The sequence below is a fragment of the Anticarsia gemmatalis genome, chromosome W (assembly GCF_050436995.1).
Source record: "Anticarsia gemmatalis isolate Benzon Research Colony breed Stoneville strain chromosome W, ilAntGemm2 primary, whole genome shotgun sequence".
Classification (NCBI taxonomy): Eukaryota; Metazoa; Arthropoda; class Insecta; order Lepidoptera; family Erebidae; genus Anticarsia; species Anticarsia gemmatalis.
The window spans coordinates 959982-970389 of record NC_134775.1 but is presented as its reverse complement, the minus strand read 5'-3'; positions in this window follow the sequence as shown (position 1 = coordinate 970389).

The following is a 10408-nucleotide window of genomic DNA, read 5'->3' as shown; positions in this document are numbered from 1 at the left end:
CGGCCAGCTCTCCAGGGCGGCGAAAGTCACTTGGGGACTGCACCCGGAAAACATCCGCAGAATTTACACGGCAGTGGTGGAGCCCATTGTCCTGTACGCGTCGAGTGCGTGGGCGCCGGCGTCCAAGAAACTAGGCGCGCAAAAGCAGCTTAACGCGCTGCAGCGGAGTTTCGCTCAAAAGCTTTGCCGGGCATATCGAACCACCTCCCTTAACGCAACACTGTTGCTGGCTGGGATACTCCCCCTTGATCTCAGAGTCCGTGAATCGGCTACTCTTTACGAGGCCAAGAGGGGGGTGCCCCAGCCGGCAATAGGCGACCGGGAGGTGGAACGAATGTCCTCGGCACTAGTTAGGCCCCACCCCGCGGAGCAAACCGAGCTAGAGCTGGGAAGACTGGTAGACGAGGAACAACTTAGAAACAACAGCAACTTCGCGGTCCGCATTTTCACGGATGGGAGCAAGATTGAGGGTAAAGTCGGAGCAGCCCTCTCCATTTGGAGGGGGGAGGCCGAGACAAAAACCCTCAAGCTTGCTCTCCCGACGTACTGCACCGTCTACCAGGCTGAGCTTTTGGCTCTTTGCGAAGCGGCAAAGGAAGCGAATAAACGTAAAGAAGCGACTTTTGCTGTCTACAGTGACTCTATGGCGGCCCTCCAAACAGTCGTAAACCCCGCTGCCCTCCACCCCCTCGCGGTGGAAACCAGAGACGCTATTAAAAACTGTAACACCCAGAACAAGAGCGTCTCCTTGTTCTGGGTAAAAGCCCACGCAGGGCTGGAGGGCAACGAGAGAGCGGACATACTCGCGAAGGAGGCCGCCCTGGGGTCCAAGTGTAGGCCTAGATACGACCGGTGTCCGGTCTCATACGTCAAGCGAATAATCCGCTCGGAGTCGCTTGACGAATGGGGCCGGAGGTACAGCTTAGGGACAACCGCGAAAATCACTAGGATGTACTTCCCGAGCGCAATCGACGCGTACAGGATAGTGCGAAAATTAAATCTGGACCATGAGGTGACCCAAGCCTTAACAGGGCATGGTGGATTCTCCGAGTACCTGACTAGGTTCAGGTGCAAGGAGGACCCATCATGCATCTGCGAACCTGGGCAGCTGGAGACACTGCCGCACCTCGTGTCAGAGTGCCCCCAGTTCGCGAAGGAGAGAAACGTGGTCGAACTAAAAGTAGAGCTGGAATTGAAACCGAGAAACTGGCCAATGCTAATGTCAGAAAAAACAAAAAGAATAGTGTTCCTTACATACCTTAAGAAATTAGTTGCAATTGTAAACAAAAGAAACGAGACGAGAAGTATAATTATAGTATAAGAAAAAATGTGTATCATATATATTTAAACATATATATTGATAGCATTAAGCCATTTAGTTGTAAAATAGTAAATAAGGAATTTATGTGTAAGTAAAATAGAAATAAAAGTAAATGTTAGTAGAAAATAAGAATAGCATATAAGAATAGCATGTAAGATAAACAAATGTATATGAATAAAATAAATATCCCCAACCTCCCCCAAATCCCCCCCACCCACTCCCCCGAGTTCTGTTAATGTTAGCGTAGAAAAGCATAGGAATGAAAGAATGAAAGAAAGATGGATAAAAGTACGAGAGGCATAAAAGCGAGAAAGTATGGTACTAGAGAACGGAATGAATGTGGTAGAATAGGCCCTTTTAGGGTAGGATAAGAAATAGAAATAAAGAAAAATAAAATAGGAGTAGTTTGTATAAAAGTCCCTGGACGTCCCGCGCCAGGGGTACAGAAAAAAAAAAAAAAAAAAAAAACCTTTTTTTTTTTTTAACTCGGTTAATGCATGAAATTGCATCCCCAGCGCCCGGGGGAGCGCTGGGGTATGTGGGGCTCTCCGAGCCAGAAGGGCTAGGCCTACCCACTAAACCATCGAGGTGTTGCCTCCTCCGCATAATGTCGAGGCTGCGGGATCGCTTAAAGCACGCAACCGCAGCCCCGACGCGGCTGTCCATCAACGGACCCGTCCACAGTGTGGGACGACACCGCAACACACTGGTGCCGTCCCTCCACATGCCCCCTCGTGCAATGGCCAGAAAACTCCCCCGAGTTCGCCGGCCGAAGAGGGCCTTCGGAGGCCGGGACAGACTGCGCGCAGATGCGCAGTATGTCCCGGCCTCCGGTATAATCCGCACCGGCCACCGAGCCCGGAAGTGGCAGACTGCCCTCTCCCGGACCAGGCGGCCCCACAACTACTCCTACTCCTACTACGGCGGGGGGAGGAGGTGCGCGTACCTCCTTCTTCTTACACCCCGCCTCCGCTGGCGGCGCGGGTCGGAGGAAGACGCCTCACGATCCCGCTCCGCGGCCTCCTTCTGCGAAATGACTGACTCGCAGAAGGTGGCCACCGCCCTCCAGGACCCCTCGCTATTCAGCATCGAGCTGATCACGTTAGTTAGCGAGAGGTCCCCCTCCACAAACGCCGACATGGCGTGCCTCTGCGGCGCCCAGGCCGCGCACTCGACCAGTGTGTGGTGCGCCGTATCTGTTGGCGCGCCACATTCGTGGCAGGCCGGCGTTGGTTCCCGGCCCGCAATCTGGTGCAGGTACTTACCGAAACAACCGTGTCCGGTAAGTACCTGCACCAGCCGGAAGGACAGAACCCCCCACTTTCTACCTAGCCATCTCGATAAGTGTGGCTGTATCGCTTCTACTGTGTCGCGGCCAGCGACTGGGGACCGCAACTGCTCACTCCACCTCTCGATCAGGTCTACGTGCGCCTCTGACCTGATCCTCCTTACTTCCTCAAAATCTGGTCGTTCGCCCCGGTTACGCGCCTCTACTTTGCAGGCATACACCCGCGCCAAGACCCCCGCCTGAAGTTCCCAGGGGGGGTCGCCCGCCAAAAGGGTGGCTGCCGTCCACGATATGGTACGGTACCCCCTGATCGCTCTCACCGCTATCACCCTCTGGGGTCTCCTCAACAATACTAAGTTTTTAGCGGTGAGAGCGTCCGCCCACACGGGGGCACCGTACAGCGCCATGCTCCGGACAATTCCGGTGTAAAGGCGCCGGCAGGCCGAGCCTGGGCCCCCCAAATTAGGCAGCAGCCGACCTAAAGCGGCCGCTGCGGCGATTAGCTTCGGGGCGATTTGTGTAAAGTGGGCCCCGAAGTTCCACCGTCCGTCCAGGGTGAGGCCCAGATACTTGAGTTGGGCCCTCACCGGCACCTCCACTCCCTGGACGACTATGCGCGCGTCCGGGGGAGGTCCTCTCCGCGGTCCGTGAAATAGGAGGGCCTCCGTCTTCGTCAAGGAGACCCTCAGGCCCAAGCCGCGCCGCCTCCTCATAGGACCCGCCCCGGGCAGCGACGAAGGTGTCGTCCGCATATCCGATTATTTTTGCACCGGGGGGGACCGGCCCGCGAAGGAGCCAATCATATCCGATGTTCCACAGGGTCGGACCCAGAACCGACCCCTGTGGAACACCGCACGTCATTTGCCGCGCATACCGCCTTCCGTCTCGGCCTTCCCATACAATTTCCCTGTCCTGGAGGTACGTCCCCAACGGCTTCCGGAGGTAGGGGGGCACCCCATGGTACCGGAGTGCCTCCATTATGGTCTCAAACGGAATGCTGTTGAAGGCATTCGCCACATCCAGCGATACCCCCAGGACGACGTCTCCAGCCGCAACCGCTCCTTTGCTAATCTCTTTCAGGGTGGTCAGAGCGTCTATAGTGGACCGCCCTGCCCTGAATCCGTACTGGGCCTCCGAGAGTTGGGGCCCAACCGCATCCAAGTGCTGGACGAGACGAGATGCAATAATCTTCTCCAACAACTTGCCCGTCTCGTCCAGCAAAACAATCGGCCTGTATGCCGAGGGGGAATCAGGGGACCGATCTCCCCCTTTCGGGAGCAAGCACAACCGCCCGACCTTCCACTGCTTCGGGAACTCTCCTCTGCTGATACATGCGTTGAAGAGTCCCCGAAGCTGTTCTTCCAGGTGTTTTGACGCTACCGCCAGCACTCGTCCCGGAACGCCGTCAGGCCCCGGAGCCGTTTCCTGCCACGAAGGCGGTCCACTGCGCAGTCTACACTGCCGGGCTTTTTGCCCCCGATCTCCTCCTCACTGTTGGGCTTCTCGCCCCTCCCACTGTTAACTTCGTTTTGGTTTTTGTTTAGGTTAAAGAATTCCATAAAGAGTCCCACGAGTATGGGGGAAATAAACCGTCCACCCAGGCAGAGCCCCCTGTACCTGGGTAACCCTATTACACGGTGAGGTCGGGCAGGTTTCACCGGAACTTACAAACTAACTTTTTTTAGTGAGGTTAAGTCCTCTTGGCCCGGCCAATTAAGGCAAGGCCCTCGGTCCCAGCAGTGGCCGCGAGACGTGACCACGACACCTCCGCTGGGATAACGAGTTTGAAGGCGGTGACCGAAGTCTGCCCTCCCGAAGACGATACCGAAACCGGGAGAGCCCGCCCTCCCACCGACGGATCACCCGTCCCTCCTCCGTCACCTGTGCCCTCTGCAAGCAGAGGGACACGCACAGTGATTTTTATAGAGGTTTTCTTCCTCGCGACCGCTGTCTTCCCGACCTCCGACAAGCAGCCCCCGATCCTGACCCAAAAGTTGAGCCAGGCTTGCGGTTTGGGTCCGCCGAGAACAGTACTCAGCGGACACCCCCACCCCGAGCAGGACATGAAAGTCCGCCCCCCCATGGTTTTTTATAGAGGTTTTCCTTCCTCTCTCGCGCAGTGGCGCTCGCGCACCACCACGCGGTGTGAAGGGACCTGGTTCTGAGCCTGAAGGCCTCAGAACGAGACGGTCCCTTCGGGTCTATCTTGGCTTCGCTAATGCTACTGAGCCCCCTCACCACGACAAGGTGCAGACCCACGAGGGTGACAAAAAAAAAAAAAAAAAAAAAAAAAACTCTTGGCGGAGCTCTGCTCTCCGCGCCTCGACTTCTTGAGGCGCTGGCAGTGAGCCTCCGCCTCGGGCCTCCTCACGCCATGTATAGAGTGACGCGAGGGCCTTCGCGTCCAAGTCCCACGGCGGCGTTCCGGCCAGTAGGCACGCCACTTCAAAGGAGATCGTGCGGTAGCCTCTCACGGCCCTGACGGCCATCACGCGCTGCGGACGTCGCAGCGCGGCGATGTTCTTGGCCGACAGGGCATTGGCCCAAATGGGTGAGCCATATAGGGCCATTGACCGCACGATCCCGGCGTACAGCCGTCGGCAGGTGTTGTTCGGCCCCCCGAGGTTTGGCAGCAGGCGAGATAGTGCGCCCGCCGCACCTACGAGTTTGGGGGCCAGCCGACTGAAATGGGCTGTGAAGTCCCATCGGCCGTCGAGAGTCAGTCCGAGATATTTCATCGACGGTGCGATGCCGATGGTGACTCCGCCTACTATGATACTGGATCCAGGTGGAGGGCGGCGTCGGGGCCCATAGAAGAATAGGGCCTCCGACTTTTCGAGTGCCACCTCCAGACCCAGCCGCCGGATGCGAGCGACTACTTGTGCGACCCCAGCTGTGGCCAGCACCTCCGCGTCGCGGTGCGTCTTCCCCCGGGCTGTTACCAACGTGTCGTCGGCATAGCAGAATATGCCGACGCCCGGCGGGAGCGCACCGCGCAGAACGAAATCGTAGCCTACGTTCCACAGGAGAGGGCCTAGAACCGACCCCTGCGGAACCCCACACGAGACTTCTTTTCTTTCCCAACTGTTCTGACCCGGGTAGCGAGAAATATATGCCGACGACGACTATGTCTCCCCACGTGACCGCCACCATAACCATGGCCCCTCGCTGTGGGTACGAGGGGCGGAACTCCGACGGCGGCCGGGGAGACTACGGCTACTGAGCCGTCTATATCACCCGCCCAGTCATCCCTGGGCGGAACAAAATACGGCTCTGCCGCCACTGCCAATTTTATTGACCACTGTGCCAGGCTTTGGGAGAAAAGATCCTGGGCCCTGGCACAGTGGTTCAAGTTTGTTTGGAGGAGATGGAGAGCCATTACTGTTGGGTCTCCATCTCCACCACGTCTACCGGCACTTCGGCGGCGTTAAAAAAAAACCTAACCTAACCTAACCAACCTAACCCAACTTGGAAAATTTTCCCAAATATATCCTCTAATTGTTCCGAAAATAAGTGCGTTTGGTCAAGCAATGATTATTAACAATTAATCGAAGCGCTATTGACTATTCATTCTCATTAATCATTTTCGAAATAAATAACAAAAACTTGTATTTTACCCTAAATGAGTCCGAAAACCAATGCAACATACGAATAAATCGTCCAGATACACAAACATTTGTACTGAAATAGCCCATCGCAAAATCCATCCTTGTAATATCGAATCCATAGTTGTCCTACATACTTCCTGGTGTCATGGCGTCATCCAGTGGTGGCTCCCCGGGTCTCTGCTACGGATACTGCTACTGCTGCGGATGCCACGACCCAAGAAACGTGCATCAGCACTTTGAACAAGCTCGCTGCGTGTATCACCTCCGCGATTGCTGAAGGGAAAAGTGTCACGGCAGTCAATAAGCGCTTGATTGCTGCTGCAGCCAACGAGATCCGCTGTGTGGCTGCCAAGATACCCACCTTCGCTGCTCCGCAGGAAATTGGCACTTCCCAGGAGGGAAGCTGGCGACAGGAAATCGCGACTTGTGTGCGAGAAGAACTTAGCAAGCACCTCGCCACTATCGCGACGCCACCTAAACCTCCACGTCCAAAGTCTTACGCGCAGGCGGCTAGCGCTCCCACCCCCCGCCCCGTGTCTAAACCACCCCCCCCCCCCAATAAGCCCGCACTCATCGTTGCGCTGCAGAGTGGCAGCGAGTCCCAGACGCGCCAGGACGTTGTTAAGTCCTTCATGAGCGCTGTCAGCTTCCGCACCACCTCGTACGCGCCAACCAGAATACAGGCTGTGTCCAATAACAAATTGCGAGTAGAATTCGACACCCAGCAACAGCGCGATGAAACCTTGAAGAAACTTGAGAAGTCCTCGCAGATCACAGCCCAACCGGCCAAGCTACTCAGACCCATGATAGTGCTCAAGGGAATTTCACTCGACACGCCATCCGAAGAGCTGGTCAGCATAATCCAAGGCCAAAACAAGGAGTTGACGGCATTGGTAACTGACGGCGACGACCTGCGGCTTGCTTTTAAGCAGAATAACCGCAACCCGCAGTTATACAATGCCGTCCTCATCACCAAACCCACCATCTGGCGAAAAATGCTTGACTTGGGGCGCGTTTGCGTCGATTACCAACGGGTGCACGCCGAGGACTTCTCCACCTTCCTCCAGTGCAGGAAGTGTCTTCAGTTCGGGCACACTAAGAACAAGTGTACAGCGACGAAGACAACCTGCTCTTACTGCGCGGAGGAGGGGTACATTACCACCAGTTGCCCCCGGCGGGAGAAGAAAGGCGCCACAACTGCACTCGACACAACACCACATTCAACAGCAAGCATGACACCGGTCACGTGGCCACTTCCACCATCTGCCCTCGTGTGAGAGCAATAAAAGCAAAAGTAACCAACCGCACTGATTACGGAACAGAAACTGATTTCCATTCTAATTTAGAAATTGGCTACATAAACTTCAACTAAACAAATCTGTCTAATCTATCCAGGTTCAACTAACTTCCAAATTAAATCATAAATTAACTTCAATAGCAACATTTAGAGCAGTGATAGCCGAGTGGTATAAGTTGACACCTCCCACGCAAGTGGTCGCAGGTTCGAACCCGAGGCGACACACCAATGACTTTTCGAAGTTATGTGTATATTAGAAATAATTATCACATGCTCCAACGGTGAAGGAAAACATCGTGAGGAAACCTTGCATGCCTAAAATTTGTTTAATACATTAATTGAAGGCATGCAAAGTCCCCAACCCGCACTTGGCCAGCGTGGTGGACTCAAGGCCTAACCCCTCCCTCATTACGGGAGGAGACCCTTGCCCAGCAGTGGGACATTAATGGGTAAATCAGCAACATTTAAATGTTGACGCCAGCCAATCGTATCCAATCGCGAGAGGCTGGTGTCAACAAAACCCAATTGCTCAATAAAAAAAAAAAAAAAAAAAAAAAAAAAAAACCTAACCTAACCTAACCTACCTGGAACCTGGAAAAAGGCTCATGTAATCATCCTTAGGAAACCCGGCAAGGAAGACTACACTCACCCAAAGTCCTACAGACCCATAGGCCTCCTAGCAGTTTTCAGCAAAATTGTCGAAAAAAAAAAAAAAAAACCCTATGGCACATCCAACCAATACTCAACAACAACCAGTATGGTTTCATGCCCGGGCGCGGGACAGAGGACGCCCTCTACAATCTAGTGGATCACATCAGAGAGGAAATCAAGCAAAAGAAGATAGTACTCCTAATCTCACTGGACATAGAAGGGGCGTTCGACAACGCGTGGTGGCCAGCACTTAAACACCAACTGGGAAGGAAGATGTGCCCCAACAACATATATAACATGATCGGCTCTTATCTACAAGACCGAAAAATCACAGTCAACTATGCTAGGGCAACCTACACAAAAGGCACCACCAAGGGATGTGTCCAAGGCTCCATCGGAGGACCCACATTCTGGAACATCATCCTGGACTCGCTACTCCACCAACTCACCAGCGAGGGTACCTACTGCCAAGCATTCGCTGACGACGTGGTCCTACTATTCTCAGACCACTCCTCAACCACCATCCAACATCAAGCCAACCAAACCCTGCAATCAGTAGTGGAATGGGGTCAACAAAACAAACTTCACTTCGCCGCGCACAAGACCAGCGCCATGGTTCTAACCAAGAAGCTCAAGTTTGACCCCCTCCAAATCTACATGTCAGGTAAGGCCATCAGCTTAGTGGAAGAGGTCAAAATTCTAGGTCTCATCATCAACCGCCCCCTAACCTTCACCACACATGTAGCCGCCACTTGTAAAAAAGCGGCGGGCATCTACAAACAACTAGCGTGTGCAGCAAAGGTAACCTGGGGCCTCAACAGCGAGATCATCAGGACCATCTACATCGCGGTCATAGAGCCGATCATCCTGTACGCCTCAAGCGTATGGGCTCCGGCAACTGAGCTCAACAAGGTACAAGATACCCTCAACTCCATCCAAAGAGGCTTTGCCCTCAAAATCTGCAAGGCCTACAGGACAGTGTCACTGACATCAGCCTTCGCCCTAACAGGTATCCTACCTATAGATCTTAGGATCCAAGAGGCAGCCAGCTTCTACAAAACCCAAAAGGGTCTTAGCCAAGACTACATACCACCGGGAAAGGAGCTGGAACATGGGACCGGCAATCTTCGCCCACTCCACCCATCCAAACTTCCACCAATTAAGTTTGAGCTCCTGGAGGACATGGAACCCCACACCATCACCACCCACCAAATCACCGGCCCTCAAATCTACACCGACGGCAGCAAAATTGAGGGAAAAACCGGAGCAGCCCTAACATGGTGGGAAAAAGGTAAAGAAACCCAAAACTCCATATTCAGTCTTGGCTGTTTCTGCACCGTGTTCCAGGCCGAACTATTCGCCCTTCACAAGGCAATAGAAATGGCAAATACCAGCAAGGAGCCAGTGGTGAACATCCTGAGCGACTCCAGATCATCACTGGAGCTGCTACAATCATCAACCACCACCAGCACCCTAGCTACCACCATCAAACAACACATAGCAGAGGCAACAGCCGAAGGGAGAGCAATCAGGCTCCTCTGGCTAAGGGCCCATGCTGGCACACCAGGTAACGAGAGAGCAGACGAGCTAGCAAAGCTAGGAGCTCTGTCCAAAAACCAACAAACACAACCAGTGGATTATGACAAAGTCCCACTGTCCTTCGCCAGGAGGAAAATCCGAGAGGAATCCGTCCGGAAATGGCAGGACAGATATAACTCTTCAACCACAGGAGCTACCACAAAAAGGTTTCTTCCAGAGGTCAACACAGCCTACCGGTTCAACAGGGAAACACCAATAACACCAATCCACGTCTGCCGTGCCAATCCAAAAGACTGTAAGTCGACTTACAGTGTTTTCGCTTAATAAAGCCTAATCAGTTTTTTGAAGTCTGTTTAGTAGTTATGATCGACTACACTTTCATTTCAACGGCTATTTTGCAAGATAAAGCAAACAAAAAAAGACTGTATTACATAAAAAATAAGATATAATCACAGAAAAATACTGTAACAAAGTATACAGTGTTTTGGCGAAATAGACTACACGCATTGTACTCATGCGTAGGTAAATACAGTGTTTTGCACTGCCCGCATGCAGTTCGCGCGTTTACCGTCCAACCAGCGAAAGCAGAATCGACAACAGTATTGCTATCTCGTACTTTCCTGTGCCGTTATTATTCCTCTTCCTTGTTCATCACGTTCTAGCGGTTCTAGTAGTTTTGGTTACATTAGTCGTGTTTCGCGCGC